This window comes from Melanerpes formicivorus, unplaced genomic scaffold (assembly GCF_026170545.1).
Source record: "Melanerpes formicivorus ecotype bairdi unplaced genomic scaffold, bMelFor1.0.p_v2 SCAF_21, whole genome shotgun sequence".
Taxonomy (NCBI): domain Eukaryota; kingdom Metazoa; phylum Chordata; class Aves; order Piciformes; family Picidae; genus Melanerpes; species Melanerpes formicivorus.
This window is the reverse complement of record NW_027142373.1, coordinates 3083644-3098785: the sequence shown is the minus strand read 5'-3', so window position 1 is coordinate 3098785 and position 15142 is coordinate 3083644. Positions and strand designations below refer to the sequence as shown.

At 48.8% G+C, this 15142-nt stretch overlaps 1 protein-coding gene across 1 annotated transcript in view; it reads left to right on the top strand.

Annotated features, from left to right (window-relative positions):
* The window catches only part of COPRS (coordinator of PRMT5 and differentiation stimulator), a 164355-nt gene that overhangs the window by 131223 nt on the left and 17990 nt on the right, over positions 1 to 15142 (top strand). Inside the window, exons 6-7 of the mRNA XM_068151037.1 lie at positions 10815 to 10865; positions 12286 to 12453. The gene's annotated coding sequence lies outside the window, so the exon portion shown is untranslated. The remainder of the gene's footprint in view (positions 1 to 10814; positions 10866 to 12285; positions 12454 to 15142) is intronic.

The following is a 15142-nucleotide window of genomic DNA, read 5'->3' as shown; positions in this document are numbered from 1 at the left end:
ACTGTGAAATTGCTGTAGGAACAGGTGTAATTGTGATCATAAACACTTGTGAGATGGTTTACTGCCAGCTTTAATCCCTGCAGAGGGGATCTTTAGGAGTAAGAGGAGAAATATGAAAGTAACTTCAAAGGCTGAGTTAAAAGATCAGGAACAGGAACCTCAGGTCTGGCCAATGAGCAACTGAGCACAGAGGGGTGTGTTGATTGCTCTGATCCGTTGTGGTCCTCCAGGTAGATGCATCTGGAACTCCAGGAGCCCCCAGTGGGGATCCTTAGAGTGGTGGTCACCTCTAGCAGTCCTCTCTATCATGACCTTCCTTTTTCCATTGCTCCCATTTGTTTAACAGGGTAACAAAAACTGTGTAGCAAATTGATCAGAAACCCCAGGAGGAGGGAAAATGAAGAGCAAAACTTGGCAGTTGTGGCACTGTCTCTGCCAGAGAAAGTGGTGCTGGGTTGGAGTCACCCTTTGGGGAGGGAGGCACCAAAAAAGTGGGTGAAAAAGGTCGTATTTCCTCCTGCCCTGTGGAGGGCACGAAGCTTTCCTTTAATGAACGCACAGGAAATGTAGAGGCAGGCAAGGGGCTGATAGCTGCCTACGGAAGTTCGTTAGGGGCTGAAAGTCCTTCCTGTGCTGAGGGCCAGAGGCAGAAGCAAAATGCCACTGGAGCTCAAGGCTGCACAGTTCCTTGCAAAGGCCTCTTTGCTGGCTTGAGTTTTTCCCACTGCCCTTAAGGAAACACAGCTCAGTGGTGATTTCAAAGAGGGAAAATGAGAAGCTATAAAGACAAGCATGTAGGAAGTGCTAGAGAGTGATAAGGAAGCCAGGGTGGTAAATCAAAGCCTGAGGAGGAAGGATATGGAGGGCCAGGCAAGTATAAATCTTTCTAAACCCATCAAGGAGCTGGTGGGGCCTTAGAGGGATGTGAATGGAGAGTCAGTGGTTGGAGCAGCTGAGAAGCTGAATGAATTCCTTGACTTGATAAGCAAGAGAGTCAGCGGTTGGAGCAGCTGAGAAGCTGAATGAATTCCTTGACTTGATAAGCAAGAGAGAGCAGCTAAAAGGTCACATGCTGTAAGAAGGACAGGGGAGCACAGTGGTTTTCTATGTGGGGAGAGAGAGAAGGGGTATTATTGAAAAGTTTTATGTGTGTAACCCAAGCAGACAGTTGGGAAATTAAAACTATTAGCATGGACAAGTCCCCAGTTTTAGATGAACTGCAACCTACAATTCCTGGCCTTGGTTTCTGGTCTTGGTGTTTGAGAGGTCCCTGGGAGCAGTGGTGTCTGAGGAAGGAGACACAGAGAGCATTGTCTCCTTATATGAAAAAAAATAAAAGGATATAACAGCAATTAAAAAAAAAAAATTAGGCAAGTTATAGGGCAAGCAAAGCAGATACTGCAAAGGGGCAAGCAGCAGGCAAGGTCTGAGAGCTGTTCAGTGGACAGTGAAGTGGCCCTCAGTACCCAGCACCCCACAGCTCTGAGGCTGGACACGTGTTGAGTGCTCTGTGCTGGCACAGCACCAGTTCCCCACCACAGAGGTCTCACAGGTCTCAGAGTCTCACAGAGGCAGCGCTGAGGTGCTGCTGCATCACAAAGCCTGTCACGGAGAAATGCAGTGCCTGGGGCTGTGCAGGTCACTGGGAGCAGCCTGCACACCGGTGTCCCCCAGATTCCCCGTTCAAATGACAAGGGCAGCCATGGTCCAGTCTTCATGTTGTGATTTTTCAGTGAGTGCCAACAGCTTTCAGAGGTTGATACTCTGTGCCACTTGTCCCCAGCCATTGCAGCTGATAGGCTGGGAGCTGGGTCAGCTGGGTCAGTGCTTCCAGTTGCCCTGCTCTCCATCTCCCACTACTCTGGTTCAGGGGGTGCAGTCAGCGTGCAGTTCTGTGCTCAGATGTCTTAGTTCCGGTCAGAACCATTGCACCATGGATTTGATTTGTTGCAGGGCTGAGCTTTGGACAGGCTTTCTCCTACATCCAGCATGAGTGGTGAGATCTCATCCTGTTGAATGGTAGAGGGCCTCTGTCAGGTTATCTCAGCAAAGTCAGTGTTGTCCAACCTTATTTTGAATTTATGGAGCTCTAAACATTTGACATTACAGACCTGAACTCTATTACAGCAAACTTAAGCCTCTTTACTGTCTCCTTGCTCATGGAGGTTCTTTGGAGCTTTTCACAGGGCTACAGAAAGAGGCTGTGCCTGAAGGGAGCACGGCTCAACCCTCCCACCAGGTTAATGAAGCTGTTGCTGCTCAGAGCCTTTTGTTTTCATAGCTGTGTGAAGATGGAGAGAAGCAGAGAGGAGGATGCAGTACCACAAGCTCTTCTCTCCTTCAAGAAATGAGGGATACTCTTTATTTAGAGAGAGTTGCAACAGAGTTCCCAAGACTCATGTCCCACTAAAGAGCAGAGGCACAAGGCTCCTCTTGTGAGGTGTCAAGTTTCCCAGGAGACAGACTGAGCAACAGAGAAATGTTGCAAGTTTTTTGGAAGAGAGATTTATATATATATGTGTAAGGGGAAAAATACCTCAGCTCACACGCATGGAGATTCTTCTGCTGGGCTCTGTTTGCTATCTTTCTTTCTTCATTGTTTTCAAGGATTTAAAGGAACTTAATTAAAAAGGCACTTTTAACTACCCTCTTCTTTCCAGATATCAAACAGTAAAATAAAATGAAGTATTGGAGAGGCTGCTTTATACCCCTTTTAAAACTGAACACAAAAGCCAAATGAGATCAGAGGGCTTGTTGGAGAAGCAATTTTCAGCACAGATGAGGAGCTGCTCCTGCCACTGTACAAAGAACAGCTGAACCTTTGTCTGGAAACCCACAGGCAGCTCTCATCATCCATCTTTGGGAAGTATAAATCCAAAGTAGAGCTCAGAAGGTGACTGGGACAAGGGGTGATACTTACAAGGAGTAACCAAAAGAGTGAGGCTTTTCCTGCATAGCTGAGCTGAGGCCACTGCTTTCTGTAGATGCAGCAGAGGAAGAACATTAGATAAAGAAAGGAAAGCTGTGGTTGGCAGGATGATTACAGAGTGTCATGGAGTGGCACATCTGTCCCCTGCCCCAGCTTTTGCAGTTCCGTCACATTTCTTGGCTTCTGCTCTGGCCTTGGGAAAGGACCCCTGAGCTCATGAAATTACCAATTTTGTTAACTGATCTGAGCCACAGCTGTATCCTCACAGCTCTTCTGTGCCATGAAAGCCACGACTGCACCTCATGCAGCGAGGTGGTCCTTGGACAGCCTGAGTTTCCAAAGGAGACCAAGCTTTAGGTGTGGTCATCCTGTGTGCCTGGGGCTAGTTCAGACAATTTCAGTGAGACAGGATTTCTCAAAGCTCTGAAGCTCCTTGAAGTGCACTGGAGATGACAGATGGAGAACACAGACACCATTAATATCCCCCAAGGAGAAGGCAGCAGTGAGTGCTCCCTCCACAGTAGAGACACCACAAGGGTGCTCACCAGACCTGCTGTGCCTGATCACCCCCTCTCACCACACACTTCTGGATCCTGCTGGGTGGTTGTGTTGACAGCTTTCCTCACTCACCTGCCCATCACCCCGAGGCCTTAAGCTCTGCTGAGGAAGATACCTCAGAGGTAAAGGAGAAAACAAGGAGAGGATGAAGGTGCAAGAGGAGGGGAGCTGCAGCGGGCAACAGCTGCCCCTCAGCACATCCATTGTTCCTGTTCAGAGGAGCAGCTTTAAGAAGTGGTGTCAATTCTAGGAGCTGGATCACTGACTCCACCAATGTCAGCACGTCCCTGTGAGGGCATTCACTCCCCCTGCAGTGGGAAGTGACGAGTTATTATTTAACAGCAGAGCTCACCCAGAGGAATGCTTTTCTGTGTTCATGACCTCTAGCAAGTATAGTGACTGTTTACTATACCCTGAGCCACCCAGCTGTAGCTATAATGTAATAATTATAGAGAAACCCTCCTAAAAATACATTTCTGATGCATCAGCAAAAACCCAGCAGGCCCCCCCAGCTGGCACTGAGCATCTAAGCTGAGCCCAGTTTGATAATCAGATGGTGCACTGCATTTTGTGCAGCTCTACAGAGTCTCTCTGGAGGAGCCGTGGAGCCAGTGGAGGGAAGGACAAGAAGCAGCAGAGAAGCAGACAGGGCGGGAGCCACAGGTTCTCTTCCCAGTGGTCAGCAACAAGGGAAAACACCAAGGATGTGGCAGCACTGTTCATGGAGTGTTCATGGAGTGAGAGTTCATTCTAGTTAGTTTAGGTCAGCCCTGCTCACTAGAATAGCATCTGGAGGTTCCTGCAAGAATCACCTCTTATCTGTGCTCAGTGTCAGCAAGCCACAGCTGATGTTCTTTGATGAAGTATCTACAAAGGCTTCAGATGCTGCTACCTGTTAGCAGAACCACCAAAAAGCCTCTCTTCTGCTGCTGCCATTCAGAGCTCTGTGGCCATAGATGGGGTTATCCATGCTGGTTTAGCTCATCAGACTGGAGAGGAATTCCAGGGTTCAGGTGTTTGTTTTCTTCTTCCAGCACTGCTGCAGTACAGCACATCCCTGGAGACAAGTTGGAATCTTCAGAGACCCTGCAGTACCTTGGTAGGACTAAATGCTTCTGTGCCTTAATTTCCTCACCTGCAAAAAAAACCCACAACACCAAAACCAAAGGGCGAGATGAGAACCCCTCAACCTAGGGCTGTGTTCAGGTTTGGAAAACAGTTTTAGTAGCTTGAGGGAAGGTTTCTGTGGAAGCCCAAACTGTAATTTATTGCTTCAATTCCAAAAGTGTTGTGTTCTACATTCCACACATCTGCTTCTTACAGAAAAGAACTCAGCTCTGGTAGCTCCTGGCTTTGGCACAGCTTGTTGAGTCTGAGGCTCACCAACCTCTCCACAGCACACAGTGCTTCTGTCTAACTTTGCAGGCTGTGTTTGACTTGTCTGAACTTGAACAGTCACCACTGATTGATTGGCTTCTAAAAATATCCACCTGCCATGGTTCGAAGTCCAGAGAGCTCTTGTTGATTTCGATGGAGACCTTCCTGCTGGCCAGAGGCTAAGACAGACATCTGACAGCTGGCTGCTGCTCTCTGGCCTCTGCTTTCTGCCTCCTGCCCAGGGAGGGACCAGCAGAGACCCTAGTGCTGGGCAGTGCATGTGCCTGGCACAGCCCTGCTCCACCACAGCAGACAGCTCTGGGTGCCCATGAGCAGAGCAAAGGGCAGGATGAACACAACTCTGCAGGTCCCTTCCCTTCCTGCATCCCCATTTCTAGGCTCACTCCCCCTGCAGCTATTGGGAATCAGTGGGGTGAGCTGCAGCTACCAGCAGCCCAGGAGGTGCTGTAGGTGTCCCCAGCTCTGGGAGTGCGACTGCTGCAGAGGAAGGGATGGCAGCATGCCTGGGGGAAAGCTGCAGGCACATTACTGAGGTCTCTCTGTGCCTGGGGGTACTTGCCCCTGATGAGATGGTCAAAAGCATGGTAAATGTAAGAATTTAGTCTGCAAGGAGCTTAGCAGGGCTGTGCAGGAGCTGATTAGAGCTTTTCAAAGTCTTGAACCAGTAGCTGGTAAAGATTGGGGGGGGGCGGAGGGAAGAGGCTCTTCCATGGTGCTGCATGCAACAACTCACTGGTGCTGGTGGTCTGGTCAGCAGGGTCAGGCTACATGTGGCTGTCCAAAGAGAGCCAAACCTGTGTTTTAACTGTTACCTGGTTTCTGTGTGGAGCTGTGTGATGAACTCAGATGCTTTAAGGCTGTGCAGCTCATGGATGGGCTGCTGATACAGGCAATTACTTAGGGTGTGACTAGTTGCAAGATGAGGAAAAGTCTTACATGAAATGGGCCTCGAGGTTTGCAAAGGACTGCAGAGATGGAGGAGGGTCCTCTGCAGCAGAAGCCCCTAAGAAAGAGCTTGAAATGCTTCTAGCTTGAAATGCATAGCAGCATATGCAGGTGTGATGCTGAAGTGAATTAGGATTTGAAGATGACTAGTTAAGTTCAATGTCTGTGACAATCTGGTCAATATTTGCAGCCCAGGAGGCTGACAGGAGTCCCAGCTGTTGCTGCTGGTGTGGTGGAGTGTCCATTGCTGGTGTTTGCTCAGCATCCTCTGCAGCTGCTGTGATTCATGGGGTTGGTGGCAGACAGGACACAATCCACAAACCTGGAGAGGAAGAACACCTTAGATGCATAGAGCACAGACTTGTCTCTAATGATAGTTTGTGTTGATTGGAGTGAGATACAGCTGAGGATGGTCCCTTGTTGCCTCTGGTGAGATTGCACTTCTGAATTATCAGTTTGCATCAAAGCAAAGTATCTGCCCCCACTTCTGATCTCGGCAGCCATCCTGGCACTGGGGGAAGGAGCCAGCCTCAGATACAGATCTGAGACTTCCCAGACACACGGTGGCCATTGGGCCATTCACCCCTCCAAGCAGCACTGTGACACTCTCCATGTCCATGTAAAAGAGGGTGACTGAAACAGGTAACGGCAGCTCTGTTCTCACCCCCCTTCCAGAGAAAGGTTTGCTTTGCATGCTCCATGGTGGGCATTGGAGCTCTCTTTGTAATGCTCTCTTACTGCTTTCTCTAATAACACTGAACACTAAGATCCAAATCAAACAAGTCATGCCAATAAGCTAAAGATCTCACCTGAACCAGCAAAGTGGATGCCTCTTACCCCTACTCAAGCTTAGAAGTGGAAACCAGGGGCCTCACTGCTCAGCAGGGAGAACACAGCAAATGGCAGCTGTGGGGCAGAAGCTGCCATGTCCCCCTCCCTACATGTGCTGCTCTTATCACCCTGGGCTCGAGGTGGAGGCAGGTCAAGGTGAAGGGCTGGCTGTTCTCAGGGTTGTAATGTGGCATCTTCTCTCATGGGCTTTACCAAGCTGGGACTTGTTTTGCTGTGCTCTGTGTTGTGTGGTGCTGAAAGCCCTCTCATACAGCTAAAAACCAGCCCCAAACCTCCTCCCCTGGTGCTGAGCAGTGGTATGGTGTTGATGTAAGCCTGCTAGAATCTGGCTTACAGCAGCTGGATAGCTGGCACTTTCATAGGGCACTTTTCTTTTTATTCTCTCTCTTTTGCACAATATTTCTGAAGTTTTTCTGTTTGCTTTCCCCCAACAAGCCCCAGCCTTCATCTCTGTTCTCTTAGCTCTGCTTCCTGTTGTTCTCTGTGATCTCCCTTGTTCCATCTTTCTTCTCTTCTCTGGTTTCCTCCCTTTCATTTTAGCCCGTTTTTGTTCAGCCTGGCTCAGCCCATCCTCCCAAAGGGGAAGTGTATCTGTTTCATTCCCCTGTCTCCACTTCCCTCCCAGCCCCACAGCTGTTCCCTCTCTTTCCCGTTCCTACAGGCCCCTCTCCTGCTCACAGCACCAGCCACTGCCTTCTCTTTTTCCTCTCCATGGCCAGCCCCCTTCCTCCAATACTGGAGGTCACCAACAGCAAAAACAGAACACGAACCAGGAGGGGGATGTTGCAGCCAAGAGTGATTGTGCCTGGGAGATGCCAAGTATTGTCTCAACAGCATCAGTCTGGGCTGCTTTCATCTGGCTGGACCAGTTGCAGCACCAGCACTGACATTCCTGTTCTGGTGGCTGGTGCCACACAATCTGTCATCACACCCCAGACATCTGAGCCTTTCCCTCTGCCCCAGCCTGAACGGCAGCAGGGATGTGGTGGGCTGGGAGTGTTCACTTCATTTCAAACTTGCTTTTCTCCCCGCCTTGTGCTGCACTTCACCAGCTAAGCACCAGGCACTGTGGCTGCAGATCTCCGTGCTTTGGCATGTTCTAGTTGTGCTCAGTTGAAAGCAGTCATGGAGCTACAGTCTCAGCTGGGGCAGAAAATAACCTAACCAGCTCGTGTGCAGGTACAGAAGATGCCTTCTGGCTCTGACTTGTTCTGCCACTGTTGTGCCCTCCTAAGTGGAACACGCTGGGGGAACAGATGAAGAGGGAGTGTGGCTGGGCTGCATCGCAGCTCTGCCTGTAGTCTGGGCTAAGTTCAGCCAGCAGCTTAAAGGTGTGAAGAGAGAGCTGGGCTGCACTTGTGAGTATCTGCCTCAGAAACCATCTGAGCCCTGCCTCGGGCATCTTATTACAGATGTGAGGAATGATCAAATCTGGAAGGAGAACCTGCACGGCTGATCTGGCAGCGAGCAAACAAAACTCCACTGGAGCCCCCAGGCACGCTGTGTGCAGCCCTGGCAGCGGGCTGAGGCCCCAGAGCTGCTGTTCCGCTCATGCCCCAGCTGCCATCGCTTCTCCTACCCTTTCCCTTCACCTCTCCCCACAATCCTTGACTCGGCAAAGCCGAAGTCTCACAGCCCTCCTTGCACGGTGCGGCAGGAGGCTGCGGTACAGACGTGGCCGGGGGAGAGCGCGGAGCGCTGCTGAGCTGCCCTGTTCCTGCCATCTTTGTTCTCTGCTGCAAGTTGCAAGCAAGTGAGAAGACGACGCAGTCGGTCCTTCTGTAACGACCCCCCCGAGACCCCAGCCTGGGTCGGGTAGCTGAAGAGCTTCACAAAGGACGCTGCTGGGTAGGAGTCGTTCAAGTCAAGTCCGAGTTCCTCTGCAAGCACTGACCTGCTCTCACAGGTTCCCTCTCTCCAAACTTAGAGCAGCAGTCTGGTCCCTCAGCATGTGGCAAACGCCACAGGTGAGTCTTTTGAAGTGACCATCAGCATTTTTAGGGGCAAATACGTTTGGAACTGAGATGGAACAAAACTCAAGTACCGCTATTGGCTGGCATTACCCCTAGCTAATGATGGTGATTGAAGGAAAGGAGAAAGCTGAGTTACTCTAGAAGCCTGTCCAGCCTGAATATATCCTAATGACCCTCTGGCAAGCTCCACAGCTCCTAAAAGTGCCCACCCTGCTTATGGCATTTAATTGTTTTAGCTTCTGATACATCATCTGTTGCAGTCTGTTGAACTTTCTGAAGCGTTTCTTGCTAATGGCTTTTCACAATGTGATTTAAGGGCTGTTGGTATTAATGAGGGTAACTGCACTGAATGGTGATTTGATAAAGATGAAATAGGCATTTATGAATTCCACTTCCCTTTCAGCTGTTGCTAGGAATTCTCACTACTCTGGAATATGTTGAATTTAATCTTGATTTCTTCTTGTTAGAACTGGGCTATTACATTCTGATTGCAGAGAGAGAATATTAGTGGGGTTGGGCTAGTCGTGAAGTCCCTTGTGGTGGTGAAAAGCCAGTTCCTCCCAGCACAACCCAGCTCTTCTCAGCATACCAGAGAGGTTTCCTTGCTGTGAGAGAAAACAAGACTGGTTGAGGAATCCCATAGAGCACCAGTGGAAGAGTAGAGAAGCAGTTTGGGATTGGGGTAGTTGTTTTTTTAAAGATGATGAATGGATCTTAATATTGATGGAAACATGAAAAGAAAATAATTTGTCCATGCTGGATGGGCAGTTTTTCTTAATGGGCTGTTCTCCATTACGTTGTCATTGCAATGAGTGAAGCACTTTGTTGTGTATAAATTAATTAGGGACCTGCATTTCAGTGCTGAGCTGTGTGGGATTGGCTCCAGTGAAACAGGAAATGTGGAATGTCTAAAGGCTGGTATCTGCCACAAAAATGGCTCTGTAAACACTTGTGGCACACAATAATGGGAAGTACTGTGAGTTATGTTGGGACTGCACCATAAAATTATCATAGGGCTAAACAAGGGCAATTGTGAGGAGGAATGTTAGCAGAAAAAATGGAAAACGTTCTGTTCTGAGAGAGCTTTGCTTGATTGGGGTTTGATCCATGCAGGGAATGACGTCTGTGGCACAGGAGACAGGTATTAATCACAGGAAAGTATTTGTTTGCACAAGTAGCAGAAAGCCAGCTCTCTGGAGAAGAAAGGAAAAAAAAATCTTTCTTTTTCTGGACTGAGCTTCTGGTTAAAGATGGATCACATCCCTGTGCAGAACCAGCAAGGACCAAAAGGCAGTGGGAGGCTGGAGAGGGCTGAGGGACGAGGGATGTGCTCCTGCCTACCCATTGCCTGCTGTGTGATGTTGTAAGGCTGCTTCTCTTTTCTGAGCTCTTCATTACCTCCCACCGTCCGTGTATTTTGTTAGCTCTTCTCCAGAGCAGAGAACTCCTCATACCTTGTGTTAGTGCTGCCTGCAACTTCCCCAGGTGCTATGGACATATCCAGACTGCTGCTGCTCTGTCACCCTGCTCGTCCTCTCAACTCATTCTTTGCCACACTGCACATCTTGGTGGGCAAGCAGCTGAGGCATTTCAAAAGCTGATGGAGATGTGATGCTGTCACTTTGCTCTGCTCTGGTGAGGCCTCACCTGCAGTATTTGACTAGATGACCTTTGGAGGTCCCTTCCAACCCAAACCATTCTATCATTCTATGCTATATAAAACAGTAACATGGGTCTGCCTCTGATCTGCAGGATAAATCCAGGATAACTTCAGTGAAACTGAGCAGGAATGAAATTGGTGTTTGCTAGAGAGGAACTGAGACATTCTGTACAAAACACAGACAGGACTCACAATGAAGTTTGTAATTCAAGACAGGAAAATGGTGTGAGATCTTGGCTGCCTGCACCTTGCACTAGACTCCTCCCATGGGATGGCTGTGTTCCAGTAGAATCAGTCAGGTTTTCTGGGCTGCTTTCCTCACAGAGTGGCCTATAAATAATCATTATTGGTATTGTAAAGGAGGCTGTGGGCTCCTGAGCAGCCACAACTGAATTCTTAACTTGTCAGGTACTGATCCATCTGTTTTCCTAAGAATTGTAATGATGGCTTGTGTGCAAAGGAAGGAATATAATGCTACTTCTTTTTTTTTTCTGTCTAGGTTCATGAACTGATTTGAGCAGAGCTACCTGTGGCTGTCTGATGTTCAGGGGTAAGCATTTTGTGTGTGCCACTTAGCAATGTTAGACCCTAGACCCCAGCTACTCTCTGCAGACAATACCAATATGTTACCAACCTCCCATGGGGCACATCTGATTACTGAGGGAAGATTCTCAGCAATGAAAATGCAGTTTCATCCTTCTCAAAGTGCCCCTTCCCAAAGTCAGCCAAGGGCCCAAAAGCACTCACTCTATGATGAGTGCTGCATCAGGAATAAGTGAGGAACATTCTGCAGTCTGTACCTATGGAATTTTACATCATGAAGTTTAGCCACTGGTCAGCTTCATGGGCTGAGAGCCTGTCTGCTGCTTTTGCTACATCCCCTTTTGCCCATCTGCTCAAATGTTACATCAGAAGTCTTCACCTCATCATTGTCTTCTAGAAATGTTGGTGAGCAGTTGATCACAGTGGTGACAGCAGAAGTCACATGTGTGTATACATATGGTTAACACTTTACATCAGATGTTGGTTCCTTTCAATCCACCACCTGGTGCCCCTTCGAGTGTGAATAATGTCAGTCCCAGCACTGTCATTGTGCAGCCTTATTGTGCAAGGAGCATAGTTTAAAAACCCAGCTGATAAGCAAGCAGCTTCCTGCTGTAGTGCACTCTAAGAACTATGAATTTTCATCAATTATGTGAGAATATTATTGGAGAAGAGGAGGCTCAGGGGAGACCTTGTTGCTCTCTACAACTACCTGAAGGGAGGTTGTAGCCAGGTGGGGGTTGGTCTCTTCTCCCAGGCAACCAGCACCAGAACAAGAGGACACAGTCTCAAGCTGTGCCAGGGGAAGTTTAGGCTGGAGGTGAGGAGAAAGTTCTTCACAGAGAGAGTCATTAGCCATTGGAATGGGCTGCCCAGGGAGGTGGTGGAGTCACCATCCCTGGAGGTGTTCAAGAAGAGACTGGATGAGGCACTTGGTGCCATGGTTTAGTTAGTCATGAGGTGTTGGGTGATAGGTTGGACTTAATGATCTCTGAGGTCTGTTCCAACCTTATTGATTCTGTGATTAATATCCTGCTAACTTGCTAAGTGTGCAGGGCAGACACAGACTTCCTGAGATTTCAGTTCCTATCATGGCCAAGCATTGCTGTCCCCATTTCTTGTGGCCTAACCATGTCCTCTTGGACAACCAGGGCCTGACAAGTCTAATTTCATAGCATTCAATGGACCAAATGGTAAGGCATTGATGTAGGAGGGAGGTGGGTCAGTCCCACTGATGGCAGTGATCAGGACTGCAGTTACTGTCACACAGGTGCTGAGAGCAGAGTGCTTTAATGACTTGGTCCTCAGGTGCCCAACTCAGTGACCATGCTGTAGGAAGGGAGCACAGCTACCTAGGAAGGGGTTCTGAATGCTGACAGGTACCCCAACACATGGTTATTGCCAAAGGGAGTTATTTCCTCTTTCAGAGCTAGTCTGAAGAGCTCCTGGTGTTGTCCTGCTCTCCTCTGTGAGCCCTCAGACAGCCCTTCTGCAGCTGCATCAGGCCCCACACAGTCACAAGTCTCAGCTGGGAGATGACAAGTACAGAACTGACACTGGCTCTGTGAATACTTTTCCTCTGCAAAATTCAACAGGTGAGCACAACCCTTTGGTGGCCCAAGTGCTTTTGTTTGGCTGAGCAGCAGCCTTGAGCAGGGAGGGAGCTTGCCTGCAGCTGCCACTGCTCTCAGGAGCAGCTACCACCTGCAGCTCCTCAGAAGCTCTTTCCCACAGCAGAGCAGCTTTGTCCTGAGCTGCTGGTTCTCCAGCAGCCAGACAGGCTGTGGAGTCAGTGTGGAGGAGGGACTGAAGGGTGTCCCTTTGATTTGGCATCACTGGTAGGTGGTGCTGGAAAGTCTGGGATTGCCAGTTAGACCCAGCATTGGTGTCTCACTCCCCTCAGCAGTTCCAGCTGGAAAGGCTTTCCAGGACAGATGGAAATGTGGCCCCTGGACTTGTTATTCTGACTGCAGAAAAGCCTCAGGCATCCAGGCTCTGGCCTGTCTGACCAGTTGCTGTGTGCTTCTGAGGATGCTCTGCTGACTTTTCACTGGAAAGCAAAAGCAGTTTTGTCCCCTGCAGGCCGCAGATTTTTCTGTCACTTTTTTAATGGGTCTCCTCCATGCCTTCCCCTGCAACGGGGGAGCAAAGGGGTGGTGCAGGCTGTGGGTTTTAACTGGACACCATCCCTCTAATGTGGAGCTGTGTTTTTCTTTCAAGGCCAAAAATAAATGCTAGTGAAGGAATAAACAGACGTGAGAAGCAGGCTTGGACACTTGGGAGACAAGTCTGCTTTGTGCTTCCCAGAGCAAAGAGCCTGCTCACAAGGAGGTTACTCTCTTACAAAAACACAAGTCCTGTGACACTGCCAAGGTCAGTAGGTGTCCAGCAGAGCTGTGGGCATGAGAGGGGTATATTTCTCTAGGTATATTAAGGGAGAGGAGAGGAGAGATTTCCTTTTGTCTGCCATTTCATCTCTTTCTACAGGGTTTGATGTGCAAGTTTGATAGCAGAAGATAGCTTCCATCTGTCAGCCTCAGTGTTTTGGGAAGTGAGGGCTTTGCTGCTGCTGTGCTGCAGCTGGAAAAGCAGGTGAAGCAAGGACACGTATCATGGACAGGATCCCAAAGCACTTCTCACAGGAGCAGGGAAGACTGGTGGGGTTCAAATGCCAGAGTCAGGACAGACAGGCTAAATGACAGAAAGACCAGGCCTTTTGAGGGGCTGAGGAGATGAGCATACCTTGTGTTGAAAGCAGGGCTCCTCTTCTCTAAGGCTGGCCCTATACAGCCAGTCTCAGCCAGGCCCTTGCTGCCTGCCTTGGCTGTGTCTCTGGTGCAGGGTGACCTGCAGTCTGGATGTGATTTGCTTTCTTCAAAAACCAGACAGGATTTGAAGGAAATAGCTTGGCACTGACACCCTAGTTTTCAAGTGAGCATGGTTAGACTGCTGCAGGGATCCCAGGGGGATTAGGAAGCTTTGTACTTCAGCTTAGGTGCTTAACTAGTTCCTCATACAGGGCAGTATCTTCTGAAATGTGATCTTCAGATTCTTTATATCTCAGTTGTTCATAAAATGAAAATCCTTACTAATACTGAGAAGTGTCATGGTGCTACAGAGCCTCACACAGAAAGACAAGTGCCATTCTTTTACTGTCTCTAAAGCACCAAGCTCTGAGTCATCTGGAGCCTCTGAAGGCTCTGGTTAAGAAACAGCAGCTTTTAAATATACCTCATTAGAGCTGAATCTCCAGCACTGTCTGTAGTCACACACCAGCTATACTCATCTTGAAAAGGGCAAATGGTGAGAAATTAAGGGAACTAATTAATGGAATCAACTACACTGAACAGCTGAGGAGTTGAATGTGATGGAAACCAGATTCCAAAACTGGCTGGACATGCAGAAGAACCAACCCTGAAGGGAAGAACACCCCAGTGAAGGATCAGCCCCAAACACATGAGGCGAGTTACCTAGGAGCGGGGCAGGAGTGGGCAAGCGGTCTGGGCAGCACAGTGGACTTCTGTTCACAGGCAGCCAGGGACTGAAATCTGATGTCTGAAATCTGATGTCACTACAGAGAGTGACCACCTGCTTTGCTCTTTGCTGGAGCCCATCACCCTACCACAGGGATGACAGAACAGCTAATGCAGCAGGTCCTGAACAGCCATGGTGCCAGTGATGTGCTCAGTCCACCCACTCTGGCTCCTCTTCAGGAGCTGTTCTGTCATCTTTACCACAAGGGTGGCACCAGAGCAGAGTGGTGGGGCAGCCTCATTCATCCAATTCTGATTTCCTGAGGCCAGGAAATGTAGAAATGTCAAAAGTAAAGCGGTGAATTAGCCTTCAAAAAGGACATCAAACAGATGGCAGAAGGTTTCAGCTAGATAAATACCAAAGAGAAAAATAGATGTGGTCATTATGGAGTTAGACTGGGGTTAAGACCAGTCTACATGTGGTCTAAAAACGAATTAAAAGCACTTTGCTGCATTTTCAGCAGAGGTGACCATAGTGAAGAGCGATGCAAGGACAGGATTCTCATAGGAACATCCATAAGGGAATGGAAGTTACCACATGTAAGACTGAAGGGAAAGCTTGAAGAATTCAGTGTGCTCAGATCAAGGTGCACTGGCAGATTTCCATCCCAGGATTTGGAAAGAACTGGCACACTGAAGGAGCTCAGCTTAACCTCATATTTCCCTTTGATGACTGATTTTTTTTTCCTAGACAAATGAAATGCAGGTGATTGACTTGATCCAGACCTGAGTCAAGAATCTGATCTTGCAC